This window comes from Oncorhynchus nerka, linkage group LG26, assembly GCF_034236695.1.
Source record: "Oncorhynchus nerka isolate Pitt River linkage group LG26, Oner_Uvic_2.0, whole genome shotgun sequence".
NCBI classification, from domain to species: Eukaryota; Metazoa; Chordata; class Actinopteri; order Salmoniformes; family Salmonidae; genus Oncorhynchus; species Oncorhynchus nerka.
Window position 1 is genome coordinate 12,309,519 of NC_088421.1, and position 20,385 is coordinate 12,329,903.

Genomic DNA, 20,385 nt, shown 5'->3' on the forward strand with positions numbered 1-20,385 from the left:
TGCTTCTCCCTCAGTCTCCTCTCTCCACCCCCTTGTAGTTTTGTTTCTCTCACACACAGCAGGAAGTTACTCTTCTGCTTTTTCTCGTTATGCGGTTTCTGCCTCTGTTGCAACGACTGCGTCAAACTCCCCTCTCCTTCCTGTAACACCCGTGCCCCGCCTGTCTGTGATGAGCTCACTGTAGGAACTATGAACAATTAAATAGTAAAAACAACATCTTGCTTCAACAGGCGCCACTTTTCAGGTTTCAACTTGTTTCCGATTTTTCTTCCTAGTAACACCTGTTGTCCAGCAGAGAGTGAGGACAGTGGAGGAGATACGGGATTAGGAGGAAAGATGTTGCTCCATCAAACATCCTCACCTCAGGACCAAGACAATTGCAGTAGGCCAGTGGTTGTTCTATCCACCCACCTAATCTCCTAGAGACGTTGAAGGACCAAGGATTCCAAGACCTGTTTTTATTCACCTTCTCTCTTTTTTTGGAAATTCATTGGACTGCCCTACATTGGAACTAACTAGCTACCTTTTTCAGTGTGGACAGGTTTGCAGACATCTGCGTTGGAGTTTCAGTCTGTTTTGGAGTCAGGCCTATTAGCACTTCCAGATAAAAGAGTGTGTTTTTTTAACCTTTCCCCTGGATTACCTGTTCAGGTTGGTGATGGGGAATGCCGTGGGGGGAATAGAGCAGGCAGATGGCAGGGAGGCCAAGCACTCTGTGGGGTCAGGAACGGGTCTGAGTGACCCCACCCCGACCCTGCAGAAGAAGCAGCCTGCTCCCCCCAAGCTGCCCGTGCCCCCAGAGGACGAGCTGGAGGAGCGCTTCAGTGTGGTTCTGGTGAGTGGCAGGACAGGAGGGGAGAAACATCATGCATACCAACACGCAGAAATACAGACACAATCACACAGGACTTTAGATGCATCACACACCTACTGTATGTATTGCACTGATATCTAAAGGAACAGGTGAAATCACTCACTTAAATATGCTGGGTGCCAAATGTCTGAGAGAAAATAGATTCAGTTTCACATTTTAATTATTCTGTCAAGGTAATTCTGGTTCCTGTTAAAAAACAATGCCATCTCTCTCAATGCAGCCAGTCATGTTAGTAAAGAGAGCTGACATTTTGTTGGCCTCAATCCCATCCAAAAGCTCACATCCTCTTTTAGATATTTTGAAATCGGCCTCTCTGCTCAGCCTGTGTTCAAATGATCTCATAGACCTTCGACTGCAGTCCTCCCTCATAGATGAACCGGAGACACCATAAGGGCACAGTGCTGGATTGAGCAATAGATTTTGCACGAAAGAGACAACAGACTAAGACAGGAAGGCAAATGTTTCTCAAATAGTTCAACATGTCCTTTCCCATCAGTTAACACCTATGGAGGACAACATAATGCTATCAATCCAATACTAGAAGCACGGCTGTTTCTACAGAAGAAGCAGGACATCTCAGGGGAACGAGGCCTTATCTGTAGAAACTATTAGTAAATCATGAGTAGCGCAAGCAGTTTGAATCCCACATTTAGGCACTAGATATGGAGACACACGAAAGACGTGGCATCCTGGCAGTAAAACGATCTTTTCATGCATACACCTTTTATGTCTGATGCATGTAGGCTGTCTGTGCAGTGTGATAACTATTAGCTAATATGTCTGTGGTACAGACACTTATTTAGCCTAAGCCATTTCCTGCCCACTGTCCTCTCTACCAGCCTGCTCTTTCAGCGCATGACCTGACTTCCTCTTTCTTTCAACAGTAAATGCTACCTGCTCTAGTCTAGATTTCAAACAGACCTAATACGGCACTTAGAGCACTCACACAAGCAGATATGTTTAGATATGTGGCAATGTGTGAGAGGAGATATTAGGTAAAAGTAATAATGTTTCTTTTTTGAGAGGAGTGTCCGGGCTCAGGGTGACAGTAAGAATGGAACAACCTGTTGAAACTGAGAACAGGACTTCCCCTCGGGTTCTAAATAGAGCCCCACAGCGGAAGTGTCATAATACCCATAAAACCTAGGGATCAAACAGCAAAATCATTTTTTCACCATTCATTTTCCCATAGGGGATTTTAGAAACACTTCAAATAAGCGCTGTGTTTCGTGTAGACTTACCCTGCCGTGACGTTTTGATAACCATGTAAATCTCTCTCGGACAAGGTGACTTTTATCAATATATTCGGCTCCATTTACTCTCAGATTAGAAAATGCTAATTAGCATCAAAGTAGACATCATGCAAGACTACAAATCCCAACAAGCTCCTGCACTTCATCTCTAGCTGACACTTTTGCGAACAATTATTGTGTCAATTTAAAACTTGCACAAGAGAAATAAAATAATTATCAATTTAACGAAATGTAGGCAATTTATTAATTTTAAAATGTATCTAACATTAGATAGTTAATCCAGAGATTCTTACCTTTGCCTCGATTTGGCGGTCTCGTCCAGACCATCATGGCATTTGTAGTTCTGTATAATAGCCCAATTAGCAGCTAATTAGCATTAAAATGTTTCTAAAGTCCCCTATGGGAAAAATGAATAGTGTAAAAATGATTGGAACCATTTCCTTGTTTGACTGATAAGTTTTATGGGTATTATTACTCATACTGTGGTACCTGTATAGGGTCTCTAAATTGAGATATGGGTCGTTCCATTTGATTTCAATCACTTTTGACCACACCCCTTTTGATTTCAACTAAACTTTCTATACATATTTTCCTACGGTAGAAGTGGTGAGGAAGTCACTTTTCGGACCCGAGTGCCAAAACATTTAGGAGATGGAAGAGCTCAAAGTTGACCCATTTTGCATACCCCACCCTACCATGAGAAATCCATGTCTTCCTCACTGGAAAAGATAAACAGTTGCATTTGAAATCATTTAAAAGCTTACGAACAGGGATTGGAACTATTTAATAATTTCTTGATTTATTTTTATGAGTGAATATAAACATATTTAAGAGTATGCTGTGCCTCAACCAATGGCGGGCACGACACAAACACCTCAGATTATGTCAAATAGGATCTAAGATACAACATATGCGAAAATGAAAACATTTTTATACTGAACAAAAACATAAACGCAACATGTAAAGTTTTGGTCCCATTTCTCATGGACTGAAATAAAAGATCCCAGAAATATGCACAAAAAGCTTATTTCTCTCATATTTTGTGCACAAATTTGTTTATACATCCCTGTTAGTGAGCATGACTTTTTTATTTATTTTTATGGCAGAAAAATCAGTATACATACAAGAAGTATACAAACCGACAATGATAACATATGCTAGGTATAACAACAAATGATAGATTATACAAAGACCTTAAAACATACAAACAAATTGATTGTTTTTACAGCTTTCTTATTAGAAGAATGTAGAATGGTCTTAATGTACTGCTCGAATTCCTTATAGACAACGAGTGAATTTAAATTTCTGAATATGAAATTCGATTATAGTTCAGGAAACCGAGCAGCACATTCTCCCATTTAAAAAAAACCCAAAAGTCATCAAGAATATAAACAATTATAAACTATGAATGTCTTGCCATAATTTCTTTACATGTAGACAATTCCAAAATAAATGCTGGTTCGTTGTACAAAACCATTCATTTTATACTGGCTCTTACACACATACTTTCACACACAAACAGAAGGTATCCTACGCACATACTGTCTCACTACCCAGCCGACAGAGATTAGGGAGACCTTGGGACCTTGAGACGTACTCGCTGTCCTCTCCCAAATCTCTAGTCAGGTCCGAGTTTTGCTCAGACAGTCTGTGTTTAAGGTCCTATAAAGACATATTGTACAGATATATTGTTTTACCCTAATTCTGACTAAAACTACACTCACAGATATATAATTTTACTGACTACTCAATTTCATACAATTATATGATTTCAGGGTGGAATATTCTAATCATTCATTTAAACCTATAAGTTCCATTCACAGGTAGAGACCTCTTTGACATTGTTAACAAGCAGGTATTTGTTCTAACAGCTATTATTGACAAATGTATTCCAGTAAGTTGTGAAATAAGGAATGGATACAATATCCCTTTGAAATAAAGCACGTATAGATCTGTTGTTCTGAGGGAGCAAGGAGAAACACATTGTTCCCATTGGAGAGTCAACTGGATTAAGCGAGGGTAGGTCAAGGTGAGATCTGGTTACACCTCTAAACAACATGAGAGTTCCAGATGGAATAGCATCAAAGACTATGGCGAACTCTCTAGTTGTAACAGGGATGTTGTAATGAGAAAAAAAATCCTCATAATTGAGTAACGGTCCTTCTGCATTAAAATGTTGACTCACCAGCAGGATATGATTTATTATTATTATATATTTTTTAAATTTCACCTTTATTTAACCAGGCAGGCTAGTTGAGAACAAGTTCTCATTTACAACTGCAACCTGGCCAAGATAAAGCAAAGCAGTGCGACACATACAACAACACAGAGTTACACATGGAATAAACAAACATACAGTCAATAACACAATAGAAAAAAAGTCTATATACAGTGTGTGCAAATGAGATAAAATAAGGGAGGTAAGGCAATAAATAGGCCATAGTGGCAAAATAATTACAATTTAGCAATTAAAAACTGGAGTGATAGATGTGCAGAAGATGAATGTGCAAGTAGAGATACTGGGGTGCAAAGAAGCAAAGAATAATAATAACAGTATGGGGATGAGGTAGTTGGATGGGCTATTTACAGATGGGCTATGTACAGGTGCAGTGATCTGTGAGCTGCTCTGACAGCTGGTGCTTAAAGTTAGTGAGGGAGATATGAGTCTCCAGCTTCAGTGATATTTGCAATTCGTTCCAGTCATTGGCAGCAGAGAACTGGAAGGAAAGGTGGCCAAAGGTGGTGTTGGCTTTGGGGATGACCAGTAAAATATACCTGCTGGAGGGTGTGCTATCTGTGGGTGCTGCTATGGTGACCAGTAAGCTGAGATAAGGCGGGGCTTTACTTAGCAAAGACTTATAGATGACCTGGAGCCAGTGGGTTTGGCAACAAATATGAAGCTAGGGCCAGCCAACGAGAGCATACAGGTCGCAGTGGTGGGTAGTATATGGGGCTTTGGTGACAAAACGGATGGCACTGTGATAGATTGCATCCAATTTGCTGAGTAGAGTGTTGGAGGCTATTTTGTAAATGACATCGCCGAAGTCAAGGATCGGTAGGATAGTCAGTTTTACGAGGGTATATTTGGCAGCATGAGTGAAGGATGCTTTGTTGCAAAATAGGAAGCCGATTCTAGATTACATTTTGGATTGGAGATGCTTAATGTGAGTCTGGAAGGAGAGTTTACAGTCTAACCAGACACCTAGGTATTTGTAGTTGTCCACATATTCAGAACCGTCCAGAGTAGTGATCTTGGAATGGCGGGCAGGTGCTGGTAGCGATTGGTTGAAGAGCATGCATTTTTTCTTACTTGCATTTAAGAGCAGTTGGAGGCCATGGAAGGAGAGTTGTATGGCATTGAATCTCTTCTGGAGGTTAGTTAACCCAGTGTCCAAAGAAGGGCCAGAAGTATACAGAATGGTATCGTCTGTGTAGGGGTAGATCAGAGAATCACCAGCAGCAAGAGCGACATCATTGATGTATACAGAGAAAAGTCGGCCCGAGAATTGAACCCTGTGGCACCCCCATAGAGACTGCCAGAGGTCCGGACAACAGGCCTTTCGATTTGACACACTGAACTCTGTCTGAGAAGTAGTTGGTGAACCATGCGAGGTAGTCATTTGAGAAACCAAGGCTGTTGAGTCTGCCGATAAGAATGTGGTGATTGACAGAGTCGAAAGCCTTGGCCAGGTCTATGAATACAGCTGCACACTATTGTCTCTTATCAATGGAGGTTATGATATCGTTTAGGACCTTGAGCGTGGCTGGGGTGCACCCATGACCAGCTCGTAAACCAGATTGCATAGCTGAGAAGATACGGTGGGATTCTAAATGGTCGGTGATCTGATTGTTAACGTGGCTTTCGAAGACCTTAGAAAGGCAGGGTAGGATAGATATAGGTCTGTAGCAGTTTGGGTCTAGAGTATCTCCCCATTTGAAGAGGGGGATGACCGCGGCAGCTTTCCAATCTTTGGGGATCTCAGACAGAGAGGGAGGTTGAACAGGCTAGTAATGGGGGTTGCAACAATTTCGGCTGATAATTTTAGAAATAGAGGGTCCCGATTGTCTAGTCCTGCTGATCTGTAGGGGTCCAGATTTTGCAGCTCTTCCAGAACATCAGCTATCTGGATTTGGGTGAAGGATAAATGGGGGAGGCTTGGGCAAGTTGCTGTGGGGGGTGCAGAGCTGTTGACCAGGGTAGGGCCAGGTGGAAAGCATGGCCAGCCGTAGAAAAATGCTTATTGAAATTCTCAATTATTGTGGATTTATCGGTGGTGACAGTGTTTCCTAGCCTCAGTGCAGTGGGCCGCTGGGAGGAGGTGTTCTTATTCTCCATGGACTTTACAGTGTCCAATAACTTATTTGGAGTTTGTGCTGCAGGATGCAAATGTCTGTTTCTGTTATTAAACCAGTTCTATACAAAATATCCTATTGTTCCAAATGAAATACCTATGCGATGAAAAATTATGTTTATATATTAACGACCACGGGAAGAATACACATTTTATAGGAATCTTATCAATGTTATAGTTACAAAGTAACATAAAATTGAAGCCACCAAAATGGGAGAAGATATAATGAGGGATGAAATTCCTTAAGAATTCTTTAAGAAATGTTTTGCCCAATTTATCACTATTATTCAAAGTAGGAAAATCAAAGAAATTGACACCACCATATTCATATGTGTTCATAACGACATATTTCCTAATATAATGTGTACGATTTTTCCAGACGAAGTTGAAAAGCATTTGGTCAACAGCTTTACCTATTTTGTTGTCAAGATGTCGGGACTGGGCTGCATAAGTAAGTCTGGAGATACCTTCAGCTTTAGAAAGCAATTCTCAACCTTTCAAGGATAAATCCCTCTGCAACCAATGGTTCAACTTCTTTTTGTATTTTTCCATAATAGGTATGAAATTTAATGAGCATCTTTCCTGTTGATCCTTAGACAGCGGTAATCTCAAGGTATGTTACTTCTTCCTTGACTGGAATATTGCATATAGAGGGTATCACACGGTCTTTAACAGCAAACAATTCACACTTATTAAGGTTTAGGCAAAGAACAGATGTTTTGGAAAAAATATTGATCACATCGACTGCTCTAGGAATCTGGTCAGCATCTTTCAAAAAAAGGGTGGTGTCATCTGTAAGTTGACTGATGATAATATCTCTGTCAGCAATAGAGATCCCTTTTATATCGCTGGATTTAACAGAACTTGTAAGAAGTTGGGTTGCAAGCAGTTAGTGCGCATTTCTCCTATGCCAAGATAATCCATCCACCTGACAGATGTGGCATATCAAGATGCTGATTAAACAGCATGATCATTACACAGGTGCACCTTGTGCCGGTGACAACAAAATGCCACACTAAAAAGTGCAGTTTTGTCACACAACATAATGCCACAAGTTATGAGGGAGGGTGTAATTGGCATGCTGACTGCATGAATGTCAAACAGAGTTGTTGCCAAATATTTAAATGTTCATTTCTCTACCATAAGCCGCCTCCAACGTCGTTATACAGAATTTGGCAGTACATCCAATCGGCCTCAAATGGAACGACACATACTCAAAAATGTGTGTGCGCGTGTGTTAATGTGTACAAGACTATATGTCTTTCTGAGTGGGTATGTGTGTATGAGCAACCTCATGTGTATGTACAGCAAATATTCACATACACATTGAATACATTTAGTTTTCTGTTGCTAGTCTTTGTCCTTCATAATCCACCATCGGTCCCTCCCATACTGTACCCCACCCAAACCCTATAGCTATGTCCCCAGCAAAGCCCACGTTAACTGGGGCACACATGTCAAACCTCAAGGGTTTGTGAAAGTGTAAAGAGGAAGCCACAAACTGTCGCTTGAGAACATTCAATTCTGCGTATCTACCAACAGTCCACACCCTTTCTTAGTAGGCCCAAGACTGCCTCAACTTAAACATCGCTCGTCTTAGATGACTTAAATAAACAACTTTCATTAGCGGTTAGTTTGGCCCGCAACATCTATGGGGTTATTGTGTGTGTCGTGTCACATGAGAATGATGCTTACAATATATTTTTTATTTTCCCATGTTAATCAATAGGCATGACAGAGTTGAATCAGCTTCACTTGATATAAACACACCATATTTTCTTGTAGAAAGGGCCACGTGGTTCACCTGTCATAGAGACTAATAACTATTGAATCAATCAGGTTAAATCCACTTCCAACTCACTCAAACAGATCCTGGCTAAACGACTACTGTATAGGCCCGCTACGCTCAATGATGAATGGAGAAGCATTATCTGTATGTGTTTGAAAATGCTCATGACTAGACCTGATACATGCTCACAAATGGTTTCCATTAGTTACCAGCAATACATGTAAACAGCGAGTCATCTCCTTGGTGTAGGATGATGATAGCATTCACTAATACCTCTGGTGGGGACATCTGTGGTTTCTGATCACATTTGAACAGCATGGCATGAACAGGAACCGTTATGACAATGTGCACAAGAGCATTGGCAGGTTGGTAGTGAAGAAAGAATTGAAAGAAAAGTCTTATTTAAGATTATATTATTATGCAGGCACTGCTTAATGTAAGTCTACTGAGTAACATGCCATTGTAGACCGCTCAGAGTTCGTTTAAATACAAGATCCCCAAAGGCCCCAGTTGTAGTCACAGTAACAGTTTCATGTCATCATTGATGTAGGTTTTTTGAAGTGCACCTTATTCTATTCTCAGAGCTATATGAACTTGCCTCCAGACAAGCTGAAACTGTTGAGTCAGTATGACAATGACAAGAAGTGGGAGCTGATCTGTGATCAGGTAAGAACATGACCTCTTGTTGGGAGCCTTACATGGGGTGATTGGTTCATGCACTAGTACATACACAGTTCTACATGATTGGGTAATGCTTTATTTCAACGGTCCGTAATAAACCATTTATTAATCATTACTCCCACATTTATAAACCATCTATTAATCATAAGTAAGGTATTTTTGCAGTCCCTAATCTAAAGTGAGCACTATTTAACCCTAACCCATACCTAACCCTAACCATAAATGGTGTGTAATCTTTTTGTAAATGCCTTATAAATGGTTTATTACCAACCGTTAAAATAAAGAGTAACCCCTGATTGTATCTGAGATTAAGTGTTGTAAAAACACAGCATACTGACATAACCGTGAAGAAAAATAAATGTGTATTGCTGTTGTCCGGTTGCCGATTTGTAATGTAGGTTAGAGTGCAAAAAGGTCATAAAGTCTTCTAGCAAAACACGACACCTCTGATGGGTTCCTGTGGTAAGCACGTTTCCCTTCAGCAGGTTGGCATGGTAACAGAGTGGTTTGCGGTGCTCGTTGTCATTTGTCTTCTCCTTCCTCCCTCCATTCTGTGTGGTCAGGAGCGGTTCCAGGTGAAGAACCCTCCCTCTACCTATCTGACCAAGATCAAGAGCTTCTATCAAGACCAAGGAGGAGTGACCCGCAGGGTGGGTGTTCAGTACCCCCCTCACGTACATAGAGCTTCTAGTCATTCTCACCATAGCCAGGGATTTTAAGAAGTAATGCGTGTTTTGGAACAATGGGATAACAATATTACATCTACAGTAGTAGTATGTGTTTGCATTTTATGACAAAGCCATTAAGCCAGTAATATAAGGCCTCATTAGAACAACTTCTGAACTACTGATATAAAGGTTTGTGCGTTTCCTTCATTCATAGAGCTTCTTTGTTTGGTTTTGGCCTATTTCAGTTCAAGAGGCGGGTCCAGGAGTCCACCCAGGTATTGAGAGAGCTGGAGATCTCCCTCCGCACTAATCATATTGGGTGAGTGACTGGACCAGGATTAGCCTCTGCCGAGTCCCCAACAACCAGATGTTCTGGTTTTCATGGGAAATGGAAAGAGAGCCTGTGACGCAACTTCCGCTTTCGGACGTTAATAAGGCGACACTCTATCTTAACTCCTCCTCCACATTTACTGGATTGGTTGAACAATGCAGATGAGAACCTCCCCTGACAGTTTTTTTTTCTTTCTTCTTCTCGTCAAGACCAGTATGTAGGGGATCTAGTTTCAGGCTTTTCTTTTACGCCTGCTATGTTAGGTTTGACCAGGACTGGTCCCACAGTTATCCCATCAGTCAGTATGACTGACTCAAGTGTCCTTAAAGTAGTATCGGGTTCTAATTCTCCTTCTCTCTATATAGCTGGGCCCAGGAGTTTCTGAATGAGGAGAACCAGGGTTTGGATGTACTGGTGGATTACCTGTCCTACGCCCAGTGTGACGCTTCGTGAGTATCCCTGCATTCTCCCCTTCTGTCTTAACAGAATCCCGTACAATATCAATGAGACATACAGTACCAGTCAAAAGTTTGGACACACCTACCCATTCAAGGGTTTTTCTTTATTTGTACTATTTTCTACATTGTAGAATAATAGTTAAGACATCAAAACTATGAAGTAACACATATGGAATCATGTAGTAACCAAAAAAGTGTTAAACAAATCTAAATATATTTTAGATTTTAGATTCTTCAAAGTAGTCACCCTTTGCCTTGATGACAGCTTTGCACACTCTTGGCATTCTCTCAACCAGCTTCACGAGGAATGCTTTTCCAACAGTCTTGGAGGAGTTCTCACATATACTGAGCACTTGTTGACTACTTTTCCTTCACTCTGCAGTCCAACTCATCCCAAACCATCTCAATTGGGTTGAGATTGGGTGATTGTGGAGGCCAGGTCATCTGATGCAGCACCCTCACTCTCCTTCTTGGTCAAATAGCCCTTACACAGCCTGAAGGTGTGTTTTAAGTCATTGTCCTGTTGAAAAACAAATGATTGTCCCACTAAGCTCAAACAAGATGGGATAGCGCATCGTTGCAGAATGCTGTGGTAGCCATGCAGGTCAAGTGTACCTTGAATTCTAAATAAATCACAGACAGTGTCACCAGCAAAGCACCTCCACACCATCACACCTCCTCATCCATGCTTCACGGTGGGAACCACACATGCGGAGATCATCCGTTCACCTACTCTGCGTCTCACAAAGACACGGCGGTTGGAACCAAATATCTCAAATTTGAACTCTTCAGGCCAAAGGACAGATTTTCACCAGTCTAATGTCCATTGCTCGTGTTTCTTGGCCCAAGCAAGTCTCTTCTTCTTATTGGTGTCCTTTAGTAGTGGTTTATTTGCTGCAATTCGACCATGAAGACCTGATTCACGCAGTCTCCTCTGACTAGTTAATGCTGAGATGTGTCTGTTATTTGGGCTGCAATCTGAGGTGCAGTTAACTCTAATGAACTTATCCTCTGCAGCAGAGGTAACTCTGGGTCTTCCTTTCCTGTGGCAGTCCTCATGAGAACCAGTTTCATCATAGCGCTTGATGGTTTTTGCGACTGCACTTGAAGAAAAGTTCTTGACATTTTCTGTAATGACTGACCTTCATGTCTTAAAGTAATGCTGGACTGTCGTTTCTATTAGCTTATTTGAGCTGTTCTTGCCATAATATGGACTTGGTATTTTACCCAATTGTGCTATCTTCTGTATACCATCCCTACCTTGTCACAACACAACTGATTGGCTCAAACGCATTGAGGAAAGAAATACCACAAATGAACTTTTAACAAGGCACACCTGTTCATTGAAATGTATTCCAGGTGACTACCTCATGAAGCTGGTTGAGAGAATGCCGAGACTGTGCAAAGCTGTCATCAAGGCAAAGGGTGTTTCCATTTGTGTTATTTCATAGTTATGATATCTTCACTATTATTCTGCAATGGAGAAAATAGTCAAAATAAAGAAAAGCCCTTGAATGAGTAGGTGTGTCCACACTTTTGACTGGTCCTGTAGATTTAATGTTTGATTATCTATACTTGACTATATGTTTGTGTATTTGGGAATGTGTCTATAGGTTTGAGTTGGAGGGTGCTGAGAATGGGGGAACACTGTCAGAGAGAGGGAAGCCAGTGGAGAGGTCCATGGAGGACCTGAATAAGAGTGCAGGAAGCTCCCCTACACACGGCATGACCAGAGCAGCCCGCGCCCTGACCGTACGGTAAGAACCATCAGCCGTTATGAGACCCGAGTCTCACCCAGCAAGCCTTAGAGACCACAGGATAAATCTCACCAAAAAATATTCTACTGCAAAGTGGGACCTTCTGACCAGTGACCACCATCTCCTCCATCCTCTCAATATCTCCTTTGCAGAATAACCTCTCTGGCCCAGAGTAAGAGAACTCAGAAGATCTCTCGATTGGCCAGTCAGAGGGACGACGTCCATGTGTGCATCATGTGTCTGCGTGCCATCATGAACTACCAGGTGTGTGTGTGTGTTGTGTGTTGTGTGGTGTGTGGGCATGACTGTGATATTGAGTGTGAAATTGTGAAATTCCAACGCTAATTATCACTTTTTCAGTCGGGCTTCAACCAAGTTATGACTCACCCACGCTGTGTCAACGAGATCACTCTCAGTCTCAACAACAAGAACCCCAGGTATGAACACCTGTGTGTGTGATGAGTGTGTGCATGCTTGTGTATGTGTGTGTGATGTGTGTGTGTGTGTGTGATGTGGTATTATATTCCTGGTCTCTTCAGAACCAAAGCCCTGGTGTTGGAGCTGTTGGCTGCTGTGTGTCTTGTGAGGGACGGTCATGACATCATTCTCGCCGCCTTCGACAACCTCAAGGAGGTGAAGGGATTTACCAATCTTAGCCACACTATAGCAGACTTTACTTTACCAATATGTACTGTATCATCTCACCTTAGCCTACTCATTCGTGTGTTCTCGGGACCAAGATTATTCTCTTCTAAGTAATCTCACGACTGATACACGACACACCCTGTCTTAGTCACACCAAGCACACTTAGAACTCTAAAACACACTCACACGAAGACATCATGTTGTGAGTGCGTGACCAGTCCTCACCATACTGAAGGGCCCCTTTTATACAACTGTTATGTAGTCTGAACTTATTCAACTGATATCGACATAGACTTCATGGACTTCCATGTTGGTGACCATCACGACCAACAATAGATTTAATGTTAGAAATGTTTAAAGCAGAAGTGGACCAATTTGATCAGCTTTCTATGAATACAAAACACACACACTGAACCAAGTAGTAAAATGTACACACTCGTGTGGACATCTGTTGAAGTGCACGACTGTGTTACTGAAACCAGGAACGTCCTTTCCCTCAGGTGAGCGGAGAGAAGAACCGCTTTGAGAAACTGATGGAGTACTTTAGCAACGATGACAGCAACATTGACTTCATGGTACGTGGACACACAACGCCTTTAAGTCTCCTGGCTGATGTGTTTGCATTTGACTCACAATGTAGTTCTGAAAGGTTAAAGATCAAATATGATGATCCCTCTCGCCAGGTGGCCTGCATGCAGTTCATTAACATTGTGGTGCATTCGGTGGAGAATATGAACTTCCGTGTGCACCTGCAATATGAGTTCACTCACCACGGACTGGACCAGTACCTAGAGGTAAACGCTCCATTCATCCTTCTCGTCTCATTGTTGGAAATGGAACCGTCACAACCGCAAAACCAACTCCTTCAAACAGAAATGAAACCGTCATGATAACGATGGTCGTGTGTGTGTGTGTGTGTGTCAGTCTCTGAAGCTGACGGAGAGTGAGAAGCTGCAGGTTCAGATTCAGGCCTACCTGGACAACGTGTTTGATGTGGGGGCTCTGCTGGAGGATGCAGAGAACAGGGGCGGGGTACTGGAGCATGTGGACGAACTGCAGGAGCACAACTCACAGGTCAGTGATACATACTGTACACACACAGTCTTGTTCATTCAAATCACACATCTAAAAAAGGCAAGTAATTACTCTATGACTCTGTCTGTGACCTCCGAATGTTGTGTTGGCATGTTGTGTTGGCATGTTGTGTTGGCATGTCTTGTCGTGTTGTGTTGTGTCATGTGTTGTACTGTGCTGTGTCGTGTTGTGTTTTTGTAGCTGAGTGCCAGGCTAGAGGAGATTGAGAGCCAGTCTGCAGAGAGGATGGCTGAACTGGAGAAACAGCTCCTCCAAGCCACCAAGGAGACAGAGCTGCTCAAGGTCTGCACTGTACAATGAACTGTGGACTGTTTGCAATATAGTGTATCAGACAGAAAGGTATGTGTGTGGTTTTGTGATAATAACTTTTTTGCCTTTGTGTGTGCGACTGACAGGAGAGCCTGCGGGACTCCTGTTCCCAGGTCAGTTCTCTGCAGCAGAGAGAGAGGGAGAGGGAGATGAGCCAGGAGAGGGAGCGGGATAGAGAGCGTCTAAGCCAGCCCTCCTCTGAGCTGGAACTCAAGGTGCAGGAGCTGCAGGAGCGAGGGCTGATCCGCCTGGGACGCACCCCCTCTGGGGCCTTAGACCTCCAGGTGGTGCCTGTCACCATCATCGAGTACGCCCCCGCCCCAGCCTCTGAGCCCCTGCTCAGCTCCACTGGTCCCACTGCCCCTGGCCTAGACGTCCCTGATGCCACTCCCTCCTCAGCCATCTCTTCTGTCCCCCCTCCTCCTCCCCCTCCACCTCCTGGGCCTGGTGGACCTGCTCCCCCACCCCCTCCACCACCTCCTCCTCCTCCTCCCCACATGGCTCCGGTGGCCCACCTCCCCCTCCTCCGCCCCCTCCTCCCGGTGGAGGTCCGCCCTCACCTCCTCCTCCACCCGGCGCAGGACCTCCTCCCCCACCAGGAGGCCCACCTTCTGGAGACAGCCAAGCCGGTAAGGTGACTCTTAACTGCTTTCATTAGAGATATACAGGTAGCTGCCAAAATAAAGGAAACACTTACATCAAGTGTCTTAATAGGTCCAGAACAGCTTCAATGCACTTTGGAATAAATTCTACAAGTGTCTGGAACTCTATTGGAGGGATGCGACACCATTCTTCCACGAGGAATTCCATAATTTTGCGTTTTGTTGATGTGGTGGAAAATGCTGTCTTAGAAGCAACTTCAGAATCTCCCATAAGTGTCTAATTGGGTTGAGATCTGAGACTGAAAAGCCCATGGGGCGGCAGGGTAGCCTAGTGGTTAGAGCGTTGGACTAGTAACAGGAAGGTTGCAAGTTCAAACCCCGAGCTGACAAGGTACAAATCTGTCGTTCTGCCCCTGAACAGGCAGTTAACCCACTGTTCCTAGGCCGTCATTGAAAATAAGAATTTGTTCTTAACTGACTTGCCTGGTTAAATAAAGGTAATATAAAAAATTAAATGGCATATGATTTGCATTGTTCATCAACACAATTCAGTGACCATTCGTGCCCTGTAGATAGGGGCATTGTCATCATATGGGGACATAGCCATGGTAGCCAAAATGAACATAAGCATAATAGGAAGTTCATTGCTTAATTCAATATACTTTGTATCTTAAGTGTTTCCATTATTCTGGCAGTTACATGTGTATATCAGTGGAGGCTGCCGAGGGGAGGACGGCTCATAATAATGTCTGGAACTGAGCGAATGGAATGGCATCAAACATGTGGAAACCATGTGCTTGATGTATTTGATACCATTCCACCTATTCCGCTCCAGTAGCGATCTACAGCAGAGATTAGAAAATTGAGAGGGGAGATCATGAATATAGAGCAGAGATTAAAGAGATTAGGATGTGAGAGGTCAAATAGGAGAGAGCTCTATGCTAATCAGATTGTCAGTCAATCTCATGAATTTGTATACGTCTAATTTGCTGAAGGGTAAAATGAGTGCACTGGCGATTGACAACTGTGATTGATTCTCTCTCCTACTCTCTCTCTTTCACTCAGGAGGTAAAAGCAGGAAACCCATCCAGACTAAGTTCCGGATGCCTTTGCTCAACTGGCAGGCCCTGAAGCCCAACCAGGTGACTGGCACGGTCTTCCACGAGCTGGACGACGAGCAGGTCTTAGGGGTAAGACCAAACCTCCACACAGATACTAGTGCTGACTGAACTCTACTCTTCCATCCTCCCTTCTCTCACCTTCCTTCTGACCCCCTTTTTCCACTCTTTCCTCTCCTCCCCTCTTCCTGACCCTCTTTCTACTCCTCTCTCTCTCTCTCTCTATAAATCTCTTCCTCCTTACCCTCCCTCCTCTCTCTCCCCCTTTCTCTCTCTCCCCTCCTTACCCTCCCTCTCTAACCATCTCTATGTGTGTTGTGTCAGGAGCTGAACATGGAGGCGTTTGAGGAGCAGTTTAAGACCAAGGCCCAGGGTCCTCCAGCAGCTCTGTCCACTCTTAAGGTCAAGGTGGCCCAGAAGGCACCCAGCAAGGTCAACCTGATCGAGGGCAACAAGGCCAAGAACCTGGCCATCACGCTACGCAAGGGAGGCCGGAGCCCCGCAGACATCTGCACAGCTATAGAGACGTATGGAACTATATCTGCTCCTATTCTGTTCCTTTCCTTAGTAAACATATTTCTCTCACTCATTTAATTTCTCTATGCCTTTTTGTTCTCTTTAATCCCTTCATTCTCTTTCTCCTCATCCCACCTTCCCCAACACTCTTCTTTTGTCCCTTCCTTACTATCTTACCTCCCTCCCTCCCTCCTCCTCTCCAGGTATGACCAGCAGGCGTTGGGGCTGGACTTCCTGGAGCTGCTGGAGAGGTTTGTCCCGTCAGACTACGAGCTGAAGCTCCTCCAGAACTACGAGAAGGAGGGCCGTCCGCTGGATGATCTGGCAGAGGAGGACCGCTTCATGATGCGCTTTGGGAAGATCCCCCGTCTGGCCCAGCGAATCAGCACCCTCACCTTCATGGGCAACTTCCCCGAGAGTGTCAAACGTCTGCAGCCGGTAAGTCAGTTGCTCAGGAGAGACAATGAAATTGTATCTGTACGACAATGACTTTCTTCAGAATCTGATACTGTAGTCATTCATAATCTCACCTACAGCAACTGAACTCCATGATCACAGCATCCATGTCCATTAAGTCCTCGGCCAAGCTGAAGAAGATGTTAGAGGTGAGTGGAGGGCGTCCGTCACTGCTAACCTCCAATCAGAGAGCCTCTTTAAACAGGCCTGCACTGTCTATGTAACACATTCTGCATCTGGCTCCTCCTCTCCAGATCATCCTAGCCTTTGGGAACTACATGAACAGCAGTAAGAGGGGTGCAGCCTATGGGTTCCGCCTGCAGAGTCTGGACCTAGTGAGTACCCCTCTGCTCTTGAGGCAAAATTGTTTCCCTTGTTTAACATTAATAGAACCATCACTAAGGTAGAGATTAACTGGCTTGAAATAGTATGGCTTAAACTCTATGACGATAAATACGTCGCTATTAGCTAAAGCAAGGTTTTGGACTGTTGAGGGCGCTATGGTATCGTGACAGGCAGGCCAGTCCATCTTTGGGAGATGACTCCATCTGTTCCTCACTTTGTCTCTTTCCTGTCAGCTGCTGGACACCAAGTCTACTGACCGGTCCCAGACCCTGCTACACTTCATATCCAGCATCGTCCAGGAGAAATACCCCGAGCTCAACAACTTCCACACTGAGCTGCACTTTGTGGACAAGGCTGGCCTAGGTACGGGAACGCAATCATCAGTTGCACACACACACACACACACACACACACACACACACACACACACACACACACACACACACACACACACACACACACACACACACATTTACATTTACATTTAAGTCATTTAGCAGACGCTCTTATCCAGAGCGTCTTACAAATTGGTGCATTCACCTTATGACATCCAGTGGAGCAGCCACTTCACAATAGTGCATCTAAATCTTTTAAGGGGGGGGGGTGAGAAGGATTACTTTATCCTATCCTAGGTATTCCTTAAAGAGGTGGGGTTTCAGGTGTCTCCGGAAGGTGGTGATTGACTCCGCTGTCCTGGCGTCGTGAGGGAGTTTGTTCCACCATTGCATCCACCACACACACACACACACACACACACACACACACACACACACACACACACACACACACACACACACACACACACACACACACACACACACACACACACACACACACGTACAGCCCTTCATAGTAGAATATCTGACCCCCTGTTTCTCTCCTGTGTTTGTGTGTTTCAGTGTCTCTGGACAGTATTCTTCAGGATATCCGCTCTCTGGAGAGAGGAATGGAAGTGACCAAGAAGGAGTTCCTGGTGCAGGAAGACAACACAGTGCTGAAGGACTTTGTCAAGACAAACAGTGAATTACTGGACTCATTACTCAAAGACAGCAAGACCGCTCAGGTTGGAATTCCATAACATTTGAACTTAATAGACACATCCAACACACATAATTCCACAGAAGATGTTCAATACATATTTTAGTGTGAGCGTCATCTCTCCTCCTCTTCCTCTCTCACCTCCTCCGCTAGGAGGCGTATGGCTCGGTGGTGGAGTATTTTGGAGAGAACCCCAAGACCACACAACCCTCCATGTTTTTCCCTCCGTTTGTCCGCTTCATGAAGGCCTATAAGGTGAGGTGGTGCCCCCGTAATGGGAAAGGATAAGGAAAGAGCTCATTATGTTTAACTTGTGTCTATCGTGGGTGCATTTTGTATTTATATGCATGTTTGTTAAAGGGGCAGTGCAGTCAAAAACGTGATTTTCCTGTTTTATATATATTTCCACACTATGAGGTTTGAATAATACTGTGAAATTGTGAAAATTATGATAATGCACTTTTGGTGTAAGAGCTGTTTGGCTGGGTGGGGTGGTGTTTTTTGGACCACCTGGTAAGTTAATAGACCAATAACAAAGAAAGTTTGCCCTCCTCTCTGCCAATAACAGCTAGTTTTCAGGTTACACCTCCTATTAGGCTGCTCCAGTTAGGGCCCTCTCTCAGACCATGTCTAGACAGTCCTAGCACAATTCTTGCATGAGAAATAGCATTTAGCTAAGAAGCTATTTTTGTTTATTTTACCATTTGAATTGAAAACAAATCACAGCAAGGTACTTAATTGTTGCTCAGAAATGATTTGATATTGAGATTAAACGGCTGCGTTGGGCCTCTAATGACCTGTTTTTGTGTGTGTGTCCCACACAGCAAGCAGAGAAGGATAATGAACAGAAGAAGAGACTGGAGGCCCAGAGCAGTGAGAACCAAGCAGAGTCTCCCTCCCCTAGAAAGAAAGAGGCTGCAGGACACAAGGTAGGACAACAGACTATAGACCCATACCAACTCAATCCACCACAGTCTCTACATTCCATGCAGCCAGTTGTAAAAGGAGGTGGAGTACTGTCGTTTTGTAGCTTCCCTTGTGACCGACCGACCAGTGACTAGTCATTCTAGTGTGGTCCATACTACACATGCCAGTGTGTCAGCTTTACCCTTTGACCCCTGCCAGTCTCCCATGATGCCGAAGATGGACCTGATAGCGGAGCTGAAGAAGAGGCAGGTGAAGCCTCAGGTGAAGGATGGAGCCCTGGAGGACATCATCACAGGTATGACAAACCACTACAGCTAGAATACGTTATGCACTATAGTCTTACGTTGTAGTTTATGATCTATAAAACGGAGTTAAGAGCGCTGATAGTCAATGCCACATTATAAGGCACGATTATAAATACATGAATGCTTTATATGGATGTAAATCATGAGGCGTTACCACACTTTCCCCCGGCACAATCGGAGATCGATATCCCTTGCTAAGTTCCAGTGGTTGTGTCTATGTGCTTTGTCCCAGACCTGAGGAACTCACCGTTCAGAGCAACAGATGGACGGAGACCAGCACAGCGTCAAGACACCTGAACAACCCCAGACCCCACAACTCCACTGAGATGACTGTACACACTCAATGTCAAAGTGTGTGCATACACAGAACACAAATACATACCTGTACTGTACATACACAATACACCTACATTAGCACTGAAGATTATATGGCCTTTTACCTAACAATACACATTTAAACAACAGTATGAATTAACTCTGTAAATAGAACAGAGTTTAAGCTATACGTCATGAGCAAATGTGTAACATAGAAATACATTGGTGCGTTTTTATCCATTTAGCTTTTTAAAATAACTTTGAATGTTTTGTTTTCCCGTTCATCTTTGAATGAGTACATTTTTTAAATAAAAAAAAACAAGATTGACATTACTGCATTACTCTAAATTCATGACTCAAGTACTTGCTTACCCTAGAGTGGGTCCGTGACCTGCCAAGCCATTAGAAAGTCTATCTGCCCTGTAATCACATCAGAGTGTCCACGTTATGTAGGCATATGAGACATCCTCCTAGCCCCAGGGAAGATGAGCGGAGAGATCATTCCATACCCAGTTAACAATACTACAATGACCCATCCGAGAGCTGCCGCT

At 43.7% G+C, this 20,385-nt stretch overlaps 1 pseudogene; it reads left to right on the plus strand.

Annotated features, from left to right (window-relative positions):
* Positions 1 to 141: 141 nt before the first annotated feature.
* Positions 142 to 20,164, plus strand: LOC115110299 (formin-like protein 1; annotated as a pseudogene).
* Positions 20,165 to 20,385: the final 221 nt, after the last annotated feature.